General features: G+C 31.8%; 1 long non-coding RNA gene across 1 annotated transcript; it reads right to left on the bottom strand.

The window, feature by feature from the left end:
- Positions 1 to 1,218: 1,218 nt before the first annotated feature.
- Positions 1,219 to 2,036, bottom strand: LOC142223827 (uncharacterized). The gene is made up of 3 exons (XR_012718918.1): positions 1,961 to 2,036; positions 1,815 to 1,893; positions 1,219 to 1,476 (listed from the first exon to the last, which is right to left on the bottom strand). It is a non-coding gene; the product is annotated as an uncharacterized LOC142223827 (long non-coding RNA).
- Between the last annotated feature and the right edge of the window lie 19,927 nt (positions 2,037 to 21,963).

Genomic DNA, 21,963 nt, shown 5'->3' with positions numbered 1-21,963 from the left:
AAATGCAAGGGAACTAAAAGCTTTATTGACCATCGTAGATATATGCGGTCTAAAATTCAATTTACGATCCAGAGGATACCAAGATCAAGGAATGATTCAACATTTACAAGTTCACAATCATGTAGATGGTAACATATTGGTATCTTCTGAGATCTATATTTCTGCAAAATCATATTCACAAAAAAATCAATATTTAATTCTTACTCGTATGTTAGGTTAGGTTTGTTACCTTTGCTCACTCCCGTTTGGAAATCATGTGTGAGTCTCTAAAAGTAGTTCCTGCGTGAGTACAGGTTTTCATTTCGTGAATGCGCGTGAGTATGATTGTCGTCGACACGTAGCGTGCGTGAGCGTTCGTGAATAAACATTTTGTTTCGTGGAAAAAATATGACAGAACGCATTTGCAATTACCTGCGTTTGTGTTTTAATTATAATAATAATAATAATAATATATATAATAATAATAATTATATAATAATAATAATAATAATAATAACAATATGTATTTCCAATCATCAATAAAATACCTGATACTCTAGTGCTTTTCAATTTTTTTTGTCTCTGATTGGTTAATTGTGACAGACTATTTCGATTCGTGGAAATTTCAAAACTAATTGCTACTAAAATTAGACCTTCCGAGCTCCTTAATATACTTTTTTGTACCAAAAATCTACAACAGCAAAAGAAGAATATACATATGCAACCTAGAACTAAGAATTCATCTTGATATTCTATGCAGGTAATGTTTAAAGAATTAACTGTTAATTAAACCAAAATAAGTTCTAATTATTCTGTTTACTTTCAGAAAAAACTAATTTGCCTACAGACTGCTGATTTATTCGAAATCTAGGCGCATCTACATATTAGAAGGAACATGCTGACGTGGTTATTATGATAAGAAAGATAATGATTTACATAGTTTATTTTTTCACCCTTTAGTTCCCTGTAGGAAATTGAGCTGACTTTAAGCTAACAAATGGTTAATCAAAACTGAGTCATATGTGACTCAAAAACTCACTCATTTTCTATGTAAAATCCTATTCAGTTTTAACACGTGTTGTCATTGGAACGAGTCAGTTCTCACTCACCTCTGCATAAGTTTCAGCTAACCAAAAGTTAGCTTAAAATGAGTTAGCTTTTGGCTGATAATATACAAGGACACTGTACGTTAACTTCTAACTGATTAGTTCATGGTGTGGCTCACCCTGGTTAATAAAATTATTTTTTGTTATTTTTTTTATTCATTTTATTCTGAAGTAATTATAAGATTACTCAGTCTTTGTGACTATATTAAATAATAAATAAAATGTAAAATATAATATAAGTTCTAGGCTTGAGTGTTGTCTTAATATCTTTCGCTTTTCTTTCCTTTGAGATTGTGTTGTAGCTCGCTGATTAAAAGTGGGCTTCATCAGAGAACTCCAAAAGCCTTGAAAGCATTTCTCTGGATATTTTTTTGTATTACAAAAATTGCACCTACAAATAACAATAAGAATATATAAGAAGAAAATGATAAATTGATTTACTACTATACCCATTAAGATCAGTACTATGTTCGCTTTTCGCTTTGAAATTTTCGCGGTTACTTTATTAAAACAGTTCAGTATAAATTAACGCAATTGATGTCCAGTTTCTTGTTCCTCTAGATTTCGGCAAGACTTTAAAGGAATATGTTTGTTTTCATTTATAATTTTGATTATTTAAGTAAAAGTAATGACGAAATAAAGTGGTTTTCAACTCCAAAACCGAACATAGTACCAACCTTTAACATAGTATTTCGGAGTTTCGTTGCGGAAACTGAACATAGTACTTACCTTTAAACAGCAAACAGCCCATTGAAAAATTCATTGGGAGTTTCCATTTGCTCCGTCAATGATACCACTATGATGGGTTCTACATAAAAAAATACAAATTTCAATTATTAAATTGCATTTTAGTTATGCATTTAAATGTTACTTACCGCAATCTATCGGAAAAATGCAAAAGTCCTTTGAAATATTTATTTAAAAATCTAAATGACATTTATAGCAGTGAATATATTTTTTTGTTTATTTATTTGATTTTTTCTATGACTTTATTTTACTTACATATGCATCAGCTTTGAGTGAACAAAAGGGTAACTCATTACTGATCGAGAAAAAATGAGTTTGAACAAAATTAAATTGACTCAAGGCTGCATAAATATTGAGTTAGCTAGAAGTCACCACAGATTAGTTAGTAAAAAGTGAGTTTGATTTTGAGTGAGTTCAATATATTCCTACAGGGTTGTTATTGATCGTAATTGTACCCTGTAGGAAATTGAGGTGACTTTAAGTTAATAAATTGTTAGTCATAACTGAGTCACAGGTGAGTCAAATCCTAACTCATTTCCCATGTAAAATCCTATTCAGTTTTAACACGTGTTGTCATTGGAACGAGTCAGTCCTCACTCAAACCTGCATAAGCTTCAGCTAAGCAAAAGTTAGCTCAAAGTTAGTTAGCTTTAGGCTGCTAATATATGAGCATACTATGAGTTAGCTCTTAACTGAATAGTTTATGGTGAGCTCTTTGTGGATAATAAAATATTTTGTTTTTGTTTTATTATTTGTGATTCATTTTATTTTGAATTAATTAAAAAATAATAACAATTCAGATTTTTTAAAATTTTTTTACAATAAATAAAATATAACGTAAAATTCGGATAATATTAGTTGAGTTCATCTTGTCTTGAGTTTGAGTGCTGTGTTAATTTTCTCGTTCAACTCAGAGGGAGTTGTACCTACTTTTGTAATAACGCACACTGAATGGAAGTGGCATTCGTCAGGGAAGTCCAAAAGGCTTAAGTGTATTTCCCAATATCTTCGTCCTCAAACAGCCATTTAACAGTTTTATTCGAAGTTTCCATTTATTCCTTCACTGATAATGATGGGTTCTAGTGGAAATAAGGAAACTTTAATTATTAAATTGCGTTTGAATTATGCATTTCTATGCTACTTACCGCTAACCGTGACAAAAAATTACAAAAGTTCTCTGAAAATAAAAGCTAAATTGAAACAAATATAAAAAGCCAAATCCAAATTGACAGTTATAGAAGTCAATACATATTTTTTGATTGTTTATTTGAATTGTTTCCATGACTTTACTTCACTTAAATATGCATCAGCTTAGAGGGAGTAAAAAGGTAACTCATTGCTGATCGAGAAAAAGTGAGTTTGGGAAAAATTCAACTGACTCAAGACTGCATAAATAATGAGTTAGCTTAAAGTCGCCTCAAATTAGTTAGTAAAAAGTTAGTTTGATTTTGAGTGAGTTCGAGACATTCCTACAGGGTATGTGTAAGTATGTTAGAAAAAAATACACACAAATACCAAAAATCAATTTCTTTTGTTTATAGCATAATTTACAAAAATAAAGTTTTGCATTTTTTTATAAGAAACGCATATTTTCTTTTATTTGAAACAAAATTATTTAAAACTTTGAGTGCGCAATATATTAATTTTTTGATTGAAATTTATTGCCAATTAATTTAACTATTTAATCGAATCAATCAATTTGTTGATTGATTTTTGTCGCGAAATTAAATAAAATTCAATTAAAACATTGATTGCGTTTTATGTCAAAAACCAATCATTTGTATACCCTCCACCATAGGATGGGGGTATATTAACTTCTTGGCATGAGTAGTTGTTATTGGTGTAGGTCAGATGGTATTGCAAATAGACCATATTGGACCACTTTGACGTATGTTATAGCCCCCAGTTAAACCGACCCCTAGATTTGGCTTGCGGGGCCTCTTAGAGAAGCAAATTACATCCGATCAGGTTGAAATTTTGCACGTGGTGTTAGTATAGGGTCTCTAATAACCATGAAAAAATTGGTTATTAGAGACCAATCCCCAGATTTGAACTCCAGAGCCTCTTCGAGGAACAAAATTTATCCGATCCGGTTGAAATTTGGTATGTGATGTTAGTATATGGTCCCTAACAACCATGCACAAATTTATCCATATCGGTCCATAATTATATATAGCCCCCATATAAACCGATCCCCAAATTTGACCTCCCGAGCTTCTTGAAGTAGCAAATCTCATCCGACCCGGTTGAAATTTGGTACGAGGTGTAAGTATATAGTCTCTAACAACAATGCAAAAATTGGCCATATCGGTCTATAATTATATATAGCCCCCATATAAACCGATCCCCAGAATTGACCTCCGAAGCCTCTTAGAGGAGCAAATTTCATCCGACCGTCAAAACACTGAATTAAGAAGTGATGCAAATTCAGTGCAACGGTTGTTGAAATGGTGGACATCGCGACTACGACAACCCACACGCAAACTTATCGAACATATCGATAACATCGATGACAGGTAGATAAAAGAAATATAGGGAAATTCCCCATATTCTAACAAGTGGGTTTCCTTAATTTTGAAAGCATTGAATACTTCTTAGTATGAATGCACTAAAATATTTTTCTACACACACCCAGAAAAAAGTGACCCCTCCTTTAAGTTAAAATGAATTCATTGTGAAGAAAGATGAGCTTCATATAGCGCCAAAGACAGTTTTATTTGTTTGAACGATGTGATTTTCGTAGAAATTAGGTAGACTGCATTCCATATATTAGTTAACATTTTCCTATATTTAACAGGTTGGCTGATAAGTCCCCAGTCTAACAAAGAAAAACACATTTTTTGTCAAAATTCGCTTTTATTATTCAACATAGTTCCCGTCAAGAGCGATACAACGATTATAACGACCTTCCAATTTTTTGATACCATTTTGGTAGTACTCCTTCGGTTTTGCCCCAAAATAGGCCTCAATTTCGGCGATCACCTCTTCATTGCAGCCTAATTTTTTGCGAGCATCCTTTTGAGGTCTGAGAACAAGAAAAAGTCGCTGGGGGCCAGATCTGGAGAATACGGTGGGTGGGGAAGCAATTCGAAGCTCAATTCATGAATTTTTGCCATCGTTCTCAATGACTTGTGGCACGGTGCGTTGTCTTGGTGGAACAACACATTTTTCTTCTTCATATGGGGCCGTTTTGCCGCGATTTCGACCTTCAAACGCTCCAATAACGCCATACACACAAAAAAATAACTGCAAATAAATATTAACAACTTTATTTGTATGTAAAATCTGCTAATGCTCAACAAATTTGTCTATTGAATATGAGGCATTTGTTGTTGAAATGAGTTTGTAGATGCTTGACAGAGGAAATAATAGAAATACTCTGAATTTTCAACAAATTGTTTTGTTGCGAAAATAGTTGACTGCTATCGATATGAAAACAAAAACAAAAATACAAGACTGGATACCCACACATCGCTGAGAACATGTACGAAAGCTAAAAGAAGTATGCGAAGAATACCGTTAGAACAAAATGAGTATGAGCACACGCACGTGTATGATAGCAAGCAAAGAGCTCGTTCATTAGAGAATACAGAAAAGCATTTATAAATGTCCGTGTAAAATTTATATTTGTTCAATTTTGTAGTTTGTTAAATGTGTTTGTTGTAAAGGGTGATTCTTTTGAGGTTAGGATTTTCATGCATTAGTATTTGACAGATCACGTGGGATTTCAGACATGGTGTCAAAGAGAAAGATGCTCAGTATGCTTTGACATTTCATCATGAATAGACTTACTAACGAGCCACAACGTCGAATTTTCAGTGAATGGGCCCTAGAAAAGTTGGCAGAAAATCCGCTTTTTTATCGACAAATTTTGTTCAGCGATGAGGCTCATTTCTGGTTGAATGGCTACGTAAATAAGCAAAATTGCCGCATTTGGAGTGAAGAGCAACCAGAAGCCGTTCAAGAACTGCCCATGCATCCCGAAAAATGCACTGTTTGGTGTGGTTTGTACGCTGGTGGAATCATTGGACCGTATTTTTTCAAAGATGCTGTTGGACGCAACGTTACGGTGAATGGCGATCGCTATCGTTCGATGCTAACAAACTTTTTGTTGCCAAAAATGGAAGAACTGAACTTGGTTGACATGTGGTTTCAACAAGATGGCGCTACATGCCACACAGCTCGCGATTCTATGGCCATTTTGAGGGAAAACTTCGGAGAACAATTCATCTCAAGAAATGGACCGGTAAGTTGGCCACCAAGATCATGCGATTTGACGCCTTTAGACTATTTTTTGTGGGGCTACGTCAAGTCTAAAGTCTACAGAAATAAGCCAGCAACTATTCCAGCTTTGGAAGACAACATTTCCGAAGAAATTCGGGCTATTCCGGCCGAAATGCTCGAAAAAGTTGCCCAAAATTGGACTTTCCGAATGGACCACCTAAGACGCAGCCGCGGTCAACATTTAAATGAAATTATCTTCAAAAAGTAAATGTCATGGACCATTCTAACGTTTCAAATAAAGAACCGATGAGATTTTGCAAATTTTATGCGTTTTTTTAAAAAAAAAGTTATCAAGCTCTTAACAAATCACCCTTTATTACCAAGTAATTTTGCAGAAATGATAAGATAATTAATAAAACCATATTAATATCGGGATTAGAGTTATTACAATTCTAATTAATTAGAATATTTAGCGCTGGGTAAAAAGTTGTCAAAATGCTTGCTAGACCCTGGACTACTCAAATTTAAAATCGTCATACATTTACAAAACTGAGTATAGGATTTTCGACACAAAAATGTTACATGTTCCCCGTCCAAAAATAGCATTTTGTCATATTCCTTCTCTATGTGTACTTAACAAAATATCTCCAAAATTGTTCCGTCAATTTTGCAATATTGGTGCAATAATTCTGTCAATTTCAATTTAATTTTTTGTCAATACACCAATAAATTTGTTACAGGTCATTGATAGACTCCAACAAACCACATACAAATTTTTTCGTTCAAATTCAAAAATATTTGTTGAGGATTAAACGTAACGTTCAACAAAAAATATTTTGTACTGTTGGATGCTCAACAAATTACCTACAAATTATGTTATTGAGAACATAAATTATTTGTTGCCTTCTGATGGTAACGAGTGCTAACAACTTTTTTTGTAATAATGGTTATTTAAAGTACAAATTAGTTTGTTGCAGGAAAATTAACAAATTTTGTTACTGGTTTTCCAACAAAAGTTATTGGTTCTCAAACTTATTTTTATCTGTGTATAATAGTCACTGTTGATGGTTTTTCCCTTCTAAAGATAATCGATAAAAATTATTCCATGCGCATCTCAAAAAACAGAGGCCATTACTTTGCCAGCGGACTTTTGAGTCTTTCCACGCTTCGGAGACGGTTCACCGGTCGCTGTCCACTCAGCCGACTGTCGGTTGGACTCAGGAGTGTATTGATGGAGCCATGTTTCATCCATTGTCACATATCGACGGAAAAACTCGGGTGTATTACGAGTTAACAGCTGCAAACACCGCTCAGAATCATCAACACGTTGTTGTTTTAGGTCAAATATGAGCTCGCGCGGCACCCATTTTGCACAGAGCTTCCGCATATCCAAATATTGATGAATGATATGACCAACACGTTCCTTTGATATCTTTACGGCCTTTGCTATCTCGATCAACTTCATTTTACGGCCATTCAAAATCATTTTGTGGATTTTTTTGATGTTTTCGTCGGTAACCACCTCTTTCGGGCGTCCACTGCGTTCACCGTCCTCCGTGCTCATTTCACCACGCTTGAATTTTGCATACCAATCAATTATTGTTGATTTCCTTGGGGCAGAGTCCGGAAACTCATCATCAAGCCAAGTTTTTGCTTCCACCGTATTTTTCCCCTTCAGAAAACGGTATTTTATCAAAACACGAAATTCTTTTTTCAATTTTTTCACAATAACAAAAGTTGCTTCACAAAAGACGCTCTATCTCACAAATTAATTGACTTACAGACGTCAAATTTTGACACGAATCATGTGAAGGTTGGTACTATATAAAAATAATATGCATTTAATACTAGCGACGCCATCTATGTGTCAGACCGGGGACTTATCAGCCAACCTCTTATGTACCACTATACTACAGAATGAAAAAAATTAACTGAATTGAATTTATATATGGAATGATTTCATTGAACTTCTTTCATTCATTTGGACAAATCGTACATATTTGTGGTAAACCTTTTAATTCCAGATCAGAACTGCTTACCTTCGTTTTTAAATACAATTTTATTTATTAATATGGGCAATTTTTCTTCAATAAAAGACATGTTTTATTAATTTATATTTATTAAGAATCAACAGCATCGACTGTCCTTGAAATATTAGTTTGTTACACTGAAAAACAGTGAACCCACCAGAAAGAAATATTTCGGTTAATTTTAGAAAATATTGAATATTTTTAGAAAATAAACACTATTACAAACGCTGGCATCACGCCGATGTCATTAAAAGAAGTAAATATTTCTCCACAAATTCAAGAAAATTTATTTGACATAATTAAGTGAAGGAAAAAATATAGTTAAAAATTGCAAGAATGTCTTTAGTGACATACGAAGTTCATGATGAACGCATTTGTAGTAAAATTTGCAAATTTAAAGAAATGCTGAACTATTTTGTGGAAGGCACGAATTTAGTTAATCTTTATGCTTCATTTGTATATATTTTTTTCCTCGGTTTTAGTTATGTTAATTTAAATAACGTACGAAAAAAATTATTAGAGTAAAGGAAACTTTCTCCAAACATAATAATTCCATGAACTAAAATAAAGTTAAATTGACTTTCGTGAAATAGAGAGTTCACTTGATTTTTGAGTGTATTCCACTATTTCCAATTTCCATCTAATGTTATCAATTGTAAGACGTATTTTTTTCTTCTTCTTGTACCTTCCAGTTTTAATAAGTTGCTACCTAACGATTTTGTCCTCCTTTTACAATTTCAATACTTACCCAGCAAAAAAAATTGGAAGTACTTCTAAAGGCAAAACTTTAGAAGCACATCCAAAAATGTTCTCCCAAAGATGTTCTTTATTTTAACTGCACAGGAAGTTCATTTGAGTCAATCTTTTATAACTCGCCTTTTTAATATTTTTAATGGGAAATTTAAATTTTTTGTTTCAATTAGGTTAAAAGCAGATTAAAAATTAATAAAATGGTACAAGTTATTTAAATTCTGCCGAAAAAATGCTAAATCAGTTCAGAAAAACTTGCGAGTTTTTGATAATATTTCATGTCAAACGTTCCAGACAAGCGTTAGAATGCATTAAAAAATCATAAAACATTTAATAATTATTTATTTGCTAAAATATCACAAAATTTCTTAATTCACATCCAAAACGCTAAATTCGAATCACACCTTAATTAGTGATGCAAATTCAATGCAACGACTGCTGAAATGGTGGACATCCGTCCTATGACAAGCCCATGTTAAATTCATAACTTCTGCAATTTGCAACACTTCCGGATTCAAAAAGAACATTTTCATTACTTTTTTGGCGACCCTTTTTTTGCTGGGTACAAGTATAAAAATCACACCCAGAAAAAAATGCTTTCGAAACTAAAGGAAAAAATGTTCATCAATTTAGTTTAGCCATTTTATTTCCATTAAGTTAAATTTTTTTTGTGAAATAATAAAATTTACTTGTTTCAGTAAAAAAAAAATCCTAAACTGAAAGCAGTCATTAACTAGAATAATGCATGGAATTTTACTAATACTGTTTTCTCGCTTGGTGTAAGAATTTTCTACTGAACAAGAAAATTTTATCCCCTGATATTTTAGTAAAATTTCTTATAAAATGATAATTTTGACTTCCTTTATTATAGAAAGCTTATCATACATACGAATAACAAATATTTTAGCTCATTCATACTAAGAAGTATTCAATCCTTTCAAAACTTAAGGAAATACACTTGTTAGAATATATGAAATTCAAAATTATCATTTTATATGAAATTTTACTAAATTTGAGGAAACTTGGTTTTAGTTCGGGTTTTGTTTATTTTTACGAATGCTTTGTTATCAGTGAATACAAATTTCTTGTTCAGTAGTAAATTCCTATACAGTAAATTCTTATACGAAGAAAACAGTATTAGTAAAATTCCATGCCTTATTCTAGTTAATGAACGATTCCTAACTGCTTTCAGTTTAGGATTGTTTTACTGAAACAAGTAAATTTTATTATATCACACAAAAATTTAACTAAATGGAAATAAAACGGCTAAACCATATTAATGAAATTTTTTTCCTTTAGTTTCGAAGGCACATTTTTCTGGGTGCAAAGTCTTATTCATATGTATGATACGCTTTCAATAGTAAATGAAATCAGATTTGTCATTTTAGAAAAATTTTACTAAATTTTGAGGAAACCAGGTTTTAGTTCGGGGTTTGTTCATTTTTATAAATGTGTTGTTATCAGTGAATAAAAATTTATTACTCAGTTGTAAATTATTATACCACGAGAAGAAATCAGTGTTAGTAAAACAACATGCCTTATTCTAGTTAACGAACTATTTTAAACTGCTTTCTGTTTAGGATTTTTTTTATTAAAACAAGTAAATTTTATTATTTTACACAAAAATTTAACTTAATGAAAATAAAATGGCTGAACTAAATTGATGAACATTTTTCTTTTAGTTTCGAAGGAACTTTTTCTGGGTGTACTCCTAGTTCCAAAGATTTTATCTTTACACAAATTATTTCGGTATTGATTCCAAGCCAAAGAAGCGAAGAATTGAAATAAGGAAAATTAAACTTTTAAGACAAAATTCTCTTTTAAGTTTGAGTTTTGCGTATTTAAGTAGTATGTATGTAAGTAGTATTTATTCTTTCTTTATTGAATGCAAATTTTACATGTCAATTGTATACTATATATGGAGATTGCATAATGTGCGTAATATTCGTCAACCATAGAGTAGTTGTTACCATTCAGATAAAGCATGTCCAATCGAGCCTTCATTATCAATGCTGTTTCATTTTGACTGTATGGTCCATTCAGATATATTACACCATTATTGTAATCCAGACGTTTATAAACCCTTGTGCACCAATTGCATTCTCAATTTTTTTTAAGTTTGTTAACCAATCTACACAAAAAAAAAATAAAATATGAATTTGTACATAAATTGATACATTTTTAAAAATGTATAGAATCTCCCATGCAATAGATGTACGTTTACGTAATATATTATTGCGTAAATATTTTTTATTAAATTATTAAATTTTTAATAATGTACATGGACTGTTTATGAAACTTTACATAATATATCCGAAAATACTGGTTTTCTCTTAGCGTGAGAGAGCCACAACATAGTAGAACTCTCATATGTATACAATACAAGCCGACTATACAAACAATACGAGCGAAAAAACATAACTGTGTTTGATTTGTTCAGTCCAGTTTAAGTCGGCGTCGTGATCCGAAGATTATTTACTACTGGAAAGGTTGATGAAATAATATAACATTAACCACGCTTCAGTTGCTCATGTTTATAAATAAAATAAAATACTATACAGTTATGTTTTTTGCTCGCTGGACTTTATTAATGTAGGGGCCTATTATGTATGATAACAATTTGGGCAAACAAAAACCAAAAGAAAAAAGGAGAAAGTTACATTTAATATATGACGTTTTTAATATATATTATGTAAAAGTACAATAATATAATATATTCATTAGTAGTCACTCAAAACCAGTATTTTTTTTTAAATTATGAACTTTTTTCGTACAATTTATGAATTCCGTGTTTGGAAATTTTTTGTGATCACTATTCATATTATTTTTTTTGTGTGTATGAGTTTCCACCAATGTTGAAAAGGTATAGTGCCACATATCTTTAGTAATATTAACTTCCATATTCGCTTTGTATATTTACTTCTAGGAAACAAATTTTAATTTATTAATTTTTTCAGTTTTTTTCTTCATGTGCTATCAAAGTTCTTTGAACAAATTTAACGACAACTTAAATTTCGAAATTCTGAATAGATTTCAAGTAGGAATTATGCTATGTTTCAAGCAAAAAAAAAAAAAAATAAAATATTGAAAAACATCTCCTATTTTTGAACGCTTATTTACTTTGTAGTCAAGATACAAAATGTTAACAAATTTAAGGATGATTTCATTAATTTTGAAGAATTTTTCAGAATTTCACATGACAAGTTGACCTTATTCAACATTTCCTTTCATGTTTTTCATGCCATTTTTAAGTCGAATCACTTAATTACAAGGACAAAACGACTTTATTGAAAGGTTTATCGACTTTTGGATAACATTTATAGCCTGTTACACGCAAAAAATAATTCTTTCTTCCCAAACGAAATTTTAGACAATCAAAGAACGTTTCTAATTTACTTTTCGCTGTAAGGAAGTTTATTTGGAAGAAAAGTGTGTACTTTTTGTAATAAACGTTTATTCTTTTCCACGATGTAAATTACATAAATACTAACTCAAAAAAAAAAAAAAAACAATCTTTACTGGCTAATTGCATGTTCCCTCACATCATTCTCACTTCCACGAGGTTTTTTAGTTCTTAGCACCTTTTTCTGTTTTACAAACAATCTAGAAGAAATTATTCGATTTTATAAATTTTACCTTTCGCCTGGACTGAGAATCGAACCGCGGACCATGCAATTTGTAAGCCAACACACTATCCACTGGACTACGTAGTTGTTATTGTCATCAATAGACATTTATGATTATAAGTTATATTTATATAGCATAGTTTGCGGCGCCCACGAACCGATTAAACAAACTTTATTTAACAGAAATATACATTTAGTTGGGCACCATAGAGCAGTGGTTGGTACGTCCGCCTTGCATACCAAGGGTCGATACCTGCTTCGACCGAAAACCTAAAAGTTTTTTTTTTTAATATATTCAACGTTACATACTTAAATTAAATGTTTACTAAGAAACTGTAAAATGTGTCTTATTAAAGACTTAAAGTCAGAAAAGTACAATGCTTGATATAAACGAAATGTACTGTGTTGTTCGTTCAAAAATATTTTTTTTATTGAAAAATAAAAATTTTGTAACAAACGATTTTTTTGGTGATAAAAGTTTAAAATTTTCGAAGAAATTAAAAAAAAACTCTAACAAAAGAAAAACTTTTTCGGTACATGTTTTCCAAACGTTTTTTTTTTCTTTGCGTATATAGCTGAAAAATTTTTTGGTGTTTGGCCGAAACTGGGGTTGAACCCCCAACCCTATGTGTGCAAGACAGACATGCTAACCATTGCACCAGGGTTGTCCATGTACCTATCGTTGGCTTAAATTCGATTATCTCCCTTAAAAATTCCTATGACTCAGAATCAATTACAATATGTTTAAATGAAGGTCAGAGTTTTTCAATCCAAGTCGTTTTTTTATTATTTAAGCTTTTATGGTGTAGGCTAGAAGTATACGCGTGAGAAAAATTTCGCTCACGCATTCCCACGAAGGAACATTTTTACGCACGCAGGAACAACATTTCAAGATACCCCAGGAACTATTCATGCAATACTCATTACACGACAATTCTAGTGAACCGAAACAAAGAACATTTTCATAACCTAACCTAAATAATAGCACTAGTAAAAATATGCAGGTATTTTATCGTAAGCGTTAATTTGATCGTGGACTTCAACTTTATCTTGAACAATAATGTGAATTTTTTCGTGATTGTGACCTTTTGTATTGATCGCGACTTTGAACAAATCTTACTCATTCACGAAAAGATTTTCTTTTTCACTCAAATTTATGCGCCAACAATTTTGATTCACGTCCTTTCACGCACTGTCACGTATATTGCTTTGAAGTTTGTTTACAACTCACATGTTTCACAAGTGTCCTGCGTATTCGTCTAGTGTAGCTTACACTAGTCTTGTGTCGTTCCGGAACGAACTAGTTCCAATGAACGGTTCACTAAATGGAACGACTGCCACTAGTTCCATCTCTTCTCATCGTTCCTTTTGTCATTTAGTTTTATTTTCAATTTACACTCCATCGTTCCGCGGATCGCAGTTTGATTTTTTTACTTCTGTTTGAGCTATTTGCCAATTCATTCATTTTGGCGCGTATGTATTTAAATCATGTATATTTAATAGAATCATTAATTCCATTTCAGGCTCTACACAAACGACAAAAAAATCTTAATTTCTTGCAATGAATAATTTTGCACAGAGTATAGTATTATTAAATCCAAACATCCATCGAAAGAGTTTGGCTTCCTGAGTTCTTACTATATTACTATAAACTATTTGAAGTAATTTCACTCAATTTTCCATATTTTTGTATCTTTCAACTGACCACGAACTTCGTTACACAAAGTAAACAAACAATGTCATGTCTGTCTTTAGTAGATGACAGTGATGACAAATATAACAAGTATATACGGCCGTAAGTTCGGCCAGGCCGAAGCTTATGTACCCTCCATCATGGATTGCGTAGAAACTTCATCTAAACACTGCCATCCACAATCGAATTACTTAAGTTGCGGTAACGCTTGCCGATGGCAAGGTATCTTAAAACCTCCTAAAACCATCTTCTAAATTGTATGTAAGTCCATACGTGGTATATATTAAATCAAAAAAGATCGATCCAATACGTATATAATTCAGTTTGACAAAGTAGACATAAAATTTTGACAAAATTTTCTACAGAAATAAAATTTTAACAAAATTTTCTATAGAAATAAAATTTTCAAAAAATTTTCTACAGAAATAAAAATTTTGACAAAATTTTCTATAGAAAGAAAATGTTGACAAAAATTTCTACAGAAATAAAAGTTTAACAAAATTTTCTATAGAAATAAACTTTTGACAAAATTTTCTATAGTAATAAAATCTTGGTAGATTATTTTTGGCTCGAGTGGCAACCATGATTATGAACCGAATAAAATTTGAACAAAATTTTCTATAGAAATAAAATTTTGACAAAATTTTCTATAGAAATAAAATTTTGACAATGATGAAAATTTTATTATGAACCGAATAAAATTTTAACTAAATTTTCTCTAGAAATAAAATTTTGAGAAAATTTTCTATAGAAATAAAATTTTGGTAGATTATTTTTGGCTCTAGTGGCAACCATGATTATGTACCGATATGGACCAATTTTTGTGTGATTGGACCAATTTTGGTATGGTTGTTAGCGACCATAACTAACACCACGTGCCTAATTTGAACCGGATCGGAATTTTGCTCCTCCAAGAGGCTCCGGAAGTCAAATCTGGAGAATGTTTTATATGGGGGCTATATATACTTATGGACCGATATGGACCAATTCTGGCACGGTTCTTAAAGATCATATACTAACACCATGTTCCAAATTACAACCGGATTGGATGAAATTTGCTTCTCTTGGAGACTTCGCAGGCCAAATCTGGGGATCGGTTTATATGGGGGCTATATATAATTATGAACCGATGTGGACCAATTTTTGCATGGTTGTTAGAGACCATATACCAACGCTATATATCAAATTTCAGCCGGATCGGATGAAATATGCTTCTGTTAGAGGCTCCACAAGCCAAATCTGAGGGTCCCTTTATATGGGGGCTATACGTAAAAGTGGACCGATATGACCCATTTTCAATACCATCCGACCTACATCGATAACAACTACTTGTGCCAAGTTTCAAGTCGATAACTTGTTTCGTTCGGAAGTTAGCGTGATTTCAACAGACGGACGGACGGACGGACGGACGGACGGACATGCTTAGATCGACTCAGAATTTCACCACGACCCAGAATATAAAGGGTGATTCTTTTGAGGTTAGGATTTTCATGCATTAGTATTTGACAGATCACGTGGGATTTCAGACATGGTGTCAAAAAGAAAGATGCTCAGTATGCTTTGACATTTCATCATGAATAGACTTGCTAACGAGCAACGCTTGCAAATCATTGAATTTTATTACCAAAATCAGTGGCAGAAAATCCGCTTTTTTATCGACAAATTTTGTTCAGCGATGAGGCTCATTTCTGGTTGAATGGCTACGTAAATAAGCAAAATTGCCGCATTTGGAGTGAAGAGCAACCAGAAGCCGTTCAAGAACTGCCCATGCATCCCGAAAAATGCACTGTTTGGTGTGGTTTGTACGCTGGTGGAATCATTGGACCGTATTTTTTCAAAGATGCTGTTGGACGCAACGTTACGGTGAATGGCGATCGCTATCGTTCGATGCTAACAAACTTTTTGTTGCCAAAAATGGAAGAACTGAACTTGGTTGACATGTGGTTTCAACAAGATGGCGCTACATGCCACACAGCTCGCGATTCTATGGCCATTTTGAGGGAAAACTTCGGAGAACAATTCATCTCAAGAAATGGACCGGTAAGTTGGCTACCAAGATCATGCGATTTGACGCCTTTAGACTATTTTTTGTGGGGCTACGTCAAGTCTAAAGTCTACAGAAATAAGCCAGCAACTATTCCAGCTTTGGAAGACAACATTTCCGAAGAAATTCGGGCTATTCCGGCCGAAATGCTCGAAAAAGTTGCCCAAAATTGGACTTTCCGAATGGACCACCTAAGACGCAGCCGCGGTCAACATTTAAATGAAATTATCTTCAAAAAGTAAATGTCATGGACCAATCTAACGTTTCAAATAAAGAACCGATGAGATTTTGCAAATTTTATGCGTTTTAAAAAAAAAAAAATTATCAAGCTCTTAACAAATCACCCTTTATATACTTTATGGGGTCTTAGAGCAATATTTCGATGTGTTACAAACGGAATGACAAAGTTAATATACCCCCATCCTATGATGGAGGGTATAAAAACAGCGTTCTACATAAGCTTAAAAACGATTTTCTGTTCTTAATCGTGTAATCCATTTAAAGAATATAAACTTAATAAAAAACTTGTTTCGAGCTATTCTCCATCAAGTTATATTTAAATTTGCATCGAAGGGGTATTATTTTATACTTTTCTTACTGATTTATTTCTGATTTTAGCACCTAAACTCGAACTTAGTACATACCTTAAGGACTCGCTATAACATAAAAATATAGACTCAAAAAATTGTATTGTGATCCAGATGTAGAGTAAATATAGATCATTTTATTACCACTCATTATGAATATTTTTATGTAAACCAATTTAAAACCGCACTGATTTTAAATTATTAATAGAAATATACAGTTTCTTAATATGTGATTTATTTTAGAGTTATTTATTTTTTTATAAATATAAAGTGTTTTTGTTTTCTCTTACATCACACCATTCACTTATCAGTTTCTAAAATGTTACGAAATAAATGTATTTTTATTAATAAACACAAATACCGCACGCAAGCCCACCACGTGTGCGCTTCATAAATGCATCAACAGAACTGAATGCACCAATAAAACTCAAAGACACAAATAGTCATAAAGGACACATATGTAAAGAAAAACAACTCCACACACACACACACACACACACACACACACACATGATCCCTTTCTGATCTCGCTATTGCAACAAAACAACTATCACCACAAAAGATACCAACAACACACATTCCATAACATCATCGCAATAACAAACACAAACAAAAAAAAAAAGATGATGCAATAATTTCATAATTTCTTCTCACTTCAATTTCCAGTATCACGTTTATTGATTAGTTGGTATTCTATCTATAGGATAAGGTAAAATATATTCAAAATTTACGAGGAATCCATAAAAAATTATATACACCCGTCAAGGATTAAATTAACTACTTTTTATTCTACTTTATCTAAAATTTTCAATGTGAGGAAATATACTCCAACTTATAGTAAAAACCGAAATAAGCTGTAGGAAGCCGCCATACGAATCGGTACTGTGGTTAAGTTAATTTTTACTACAAAAATTTTTTTCCATACAAAAATTTTTCTTAGTAAATTGTCCACATTTCGTAGTAAGATTTTTATATTGCCTATGTCTTTTTATAATACAATCAACGATGCATTAACTATTGTATTGGAAATTTATTTAAGGAAAAATCCGTCCCATTTCGTAGTTAGTGAACTAAAAAACATTTACTAAAGTTTTATAAGTTTTCCTTTAGCTAAGTTAATTTTCGCAGTGGTTACGAAAAATGAACTATATTACAGTAAATTTTTTGAACTATGTGGAAGTTAAACTGGTCCTAAAATTAACAAGACACCTTTTTTTCTGTGTAAGGTGATACAAAAGTTCAATCAAATAGCGTTTCTAATTGCATGACCACCACTGTATGAGAAAATGTGTTACGGTTCACAAGAATAATTCTAGTAATTCTTACCATCAATTATGAAGACCATTTATTTCGATATTTTTCGGTCATAAATTACAGACAAATTCAATATTTTAAAAAATTTGATATAAAATAATTTTATTTTGAGTTTTTATTTTTATTTGTCACAATTGTCAATTAAACATTGGCGAAGCTAGCAATATTCTCATGCACATTATGGAGATAGCTCAAAAAGAGAAAAAATAAATTCTTGTAGATGGCAAGAAACCAGATTATTTATATAATCATAGTTTGAAGAAATACTGTATAGTATTTGGTAGGGGGAGCGACAAACCCATAAATCTCCTTTAGCTATGCCAATGCTATTAAGCAAATTCCGATAATCAAAGTTCGCTCAAACGAATCACCTGAAAGTAATCAAAGTAATCACCTGAAAGCAAGAAACTACTTTCCTAAATATGAGTTTAGGTTTCCATTTTTAAAAAACAAATTTTCCCAAAAAAAATCATCGCAGCCATCTTGGGAAAAAGTTTCAGAGGCTCCAACATATTTAGGAATGTCAAAGTCTGCAGACAATAATGGCGTTTATGCAAATTTACCAAGTGATAAAATATGTGCAACTATTTTGAAAAAATGTGACTGTTTTGGCTTGTCCCGACAAATCCCGGAATGTACGGCGCAATGTCCCGGATTTCTGCAACCATCATCTGGCAACCCTAACTGTGGTACAGGGTATAATAAGTTTGTGCATTTGTATGTAACGCCAAGAAGGAAAAGTCTGAGACCCATCGTTTGGTATACCGATAGTCTTAGAATTAAATTCCAAGTCGATTTATCGATGTCCGTCTATCTGTCCGTCCGTCTATCTATCTTTATATGTAATTTTGTGTGCAAAGTACAGCTCGCAGTTTAAGTTCGATAATCCTCAAATTTGGCACAGAGTTGTACTTTGGCTCAAAGACAATCGCTATTGATTTTGGAAAAAATCGGTTCAGATTTAGATATAGCTGCCATACATATTTGTCACCGATGTGGTCATAATTGACGTATTTATCAACTTATTTTCTTAAAATTTCGGACAGCCACATGTTTTGGGATTCTCGTAAAATAATCAAAATATTAGCCAAATCGGTTCAGATTTAGATATAGCTCCCATATATATCTTTCGTCCGATTTGCACCTATATGATTATTAATAAATTTATATTTATTAATTATTTTTATCTTCAGATTGATATTGATTTTGCTTTAAAATTTCCTTTGGCAAAAGATATTAAAATTACATGGACACATCTTTGGAAAATATATTGTTCACATTTTTAAAAACCAAATTGCCGAACTCTACTTTACTTTATAAATTCGATGACGGGGATAGATCTTCAAATCAAGGTTTGTAATATTTTATAGTCGATACTTATGTAAATAAGCAATCTTATGATTTCAGAATCGAAACAATTTTCAATATTCTGGACTTTGCATCAAAGGGTAAACTCTGATGAAAGTGGGTGCAAAATAAGGAAGACATATAGTATTTTAGACTCGCAAGAATCTTTTGCATTTATAGGAAGTATATTTAAAATATTTTATGTCTTTAATTTACAATATCCCGAAGAATCAGATATTTTTTATAACTTCATTCAAGTATTTTTTTATGACATGCCGAAAAAGTTTCCGTTATAAAAAAATAAATTTTAACACTTGTTTATTGTTTAACTTAAATTGTTTCATTTACCAACACATTATCTGAAACCATTTCAATCTTTAACTGCTATATGAATTATACGTATTTCATATCTATACAAAAAATTGTTACAAAAAACTATGTTTATTGTTTTATTCTGAATTATCATTTATAAGTTTTTTTTTTATATTTTTAGTGTTATAGATTTAATGCAATTATTCATATTGCTTTTCTCTCCAACTCGTCCCTATTTTATATAAATTTGTATTTTTTTATATTATTCATTTCACTTATATATGTTTGTAAAATAAAACTTAATCTTAATAAAAACCAAAAAAAAAAAAACATTTCTCAGTGTATTTATTCATAAAAATTTTTATGGGAATTTAATAATTTATATACTTAAATCAAATATCATAGTAATTGAATGAAATGGGAACACCAATTACTTCGTCACTTGAACTCAATACAGAAGTAATTGGCTTACAGTACTAAATTGATTACCAACGTATTAAACTTAATTACGATTTTAATTGATTTACCGCACAAAATTTAATAAACATTTAACTCAGTTCAATTACGACCGTAATTGAAAAGCAGCATATGATTCATGTACAAATGTATTTAGATTGATTACTATCTCATTTGAATGTCATGCCAAATTCCAATTAGTTTTCTACTCAATACAAATACCCCATCATTTGAAAATAATTTTACAACGAAATTACAATTTGGGTAATTGGATTTACAATTTTCGTCATAAGCTGAAAATCAAATACAAAAATAATTGAATTCACAATTTTTGTATTTGATTCAAATATTCACTTTTTTCTGTGTAGGTTAACATAAAAATATTCCCCCCTCTATTTCTCTAAGGAAATGATATGGTGATGAATATATTAAACAAGTCATGTCCCCAAAACGTTTATATTAATTCGATGGTCTGATACCTAATATTAAACTAAACTAAAAGCTAACTACATATAAACTGTTTTTTAACGTTCGTACAGTTATCTGTCCCTGGTAGAAAATGGTAAGCAAATATTCGAAGATACCACGAAAGATAATCACGTCACTATTTCAAAATCACTGTCCATTGCACGGCAAAAATAGACCCATATGAAAAAGAGTGATAAGTTCCACACTCTAATCTAGGTTAACCAGTGTTCTGATTTCCTCGTCTCCCGTCCATGCCGTAGTGTCTCTTTTGGGCCATTTGACGTACTTTATAATTTAATTGAAAATTACTTGTATTGATTTGATTATTGTTTTTGCTAGTAGTTGTTGTTGTTGTTATACTACATGGTATGTCAATGTTACGATCGAAAAACAACAGCAAAACAATGACAATCGAAGATATCAACAACACGAACACCGTCGTCATCCTCACTGAAGTAATTTAGACCGAAATTGTCGCTCCATAGCTAGCTGGTAGGGACCGTGGATTCTTGAGTACCTGTTCCCATATCTGGCTTTTCGATCTGAATTGAGAAACATCGCTTTGAGTAATGTATAGGAAAGCGAATCGGAAATTGAATATTGAATATTGACGAATGGAAAGCGATTCGATGACAACATGTGACATCGATAGTAATCGCTTTTAATTAATTTTGTGTGAGCCAAGTAATAACTTTAATTAATTTCATGACGTACTAAGTTATCGCCAGATGCACAATTGCCAATGAAAAATTTTATGACAAGGGGGAAATTTCGACATCAATAGCTACCAAATAGTCTTAATCAATTGTATTTGGTTTATTTTTAGTTGTTGGTCAGTTTTGCGTCTAATTGCCGTATTATATCCGTGTGACGAGTTTTAAAATCATAACGTCACAAAGTCTAGCATGAAAGAAATCTTATCACTATATCATTTGGGTTCTATTGTTTAGTGGATAAGAAGTGATATTAATAATGCAGAGTAATCATTTTTTCTTTTTGTTTTTCAAAAGTGTATAACAAATTCTATAGCATATCTTGGTAGAGATCTGGAACAGTTTTATACCATCTATTTTAGGATTGTGATATATAAAGTTCATCATTTCGTGTTCGCAGATGAGAAACATGGTCGTTACAATCATACTCGAAGAGCAAAAAATAAATGGGTAAAGTTCTCTTATTAAACTCTCCAGCGTAGGATTGGGGTGTACTAAGTTTGCCATTCTGTTTGTAACGAGTTTAAATATTCATCGCAAATTTGCCGTGACGAATATCTGAGTCGT

Source organism: Haematobia irritans, chromosome 2 (assembly GCF_050003625.1).
Source record: "Haematobia irritans isolate KBUSLIRL chromosome 2, ASM5000362v1, whole genome shotgun sequence".
Taxonomy (NCBI): Eukaryota; Metazoa; Arthropoda; class Insecta; order Diptera; family Muscidae; genus Haematobia; species Haematobia irritans.
This window is presented reverse-complemented; position numbering and strand designations above follow the sequence as displayed.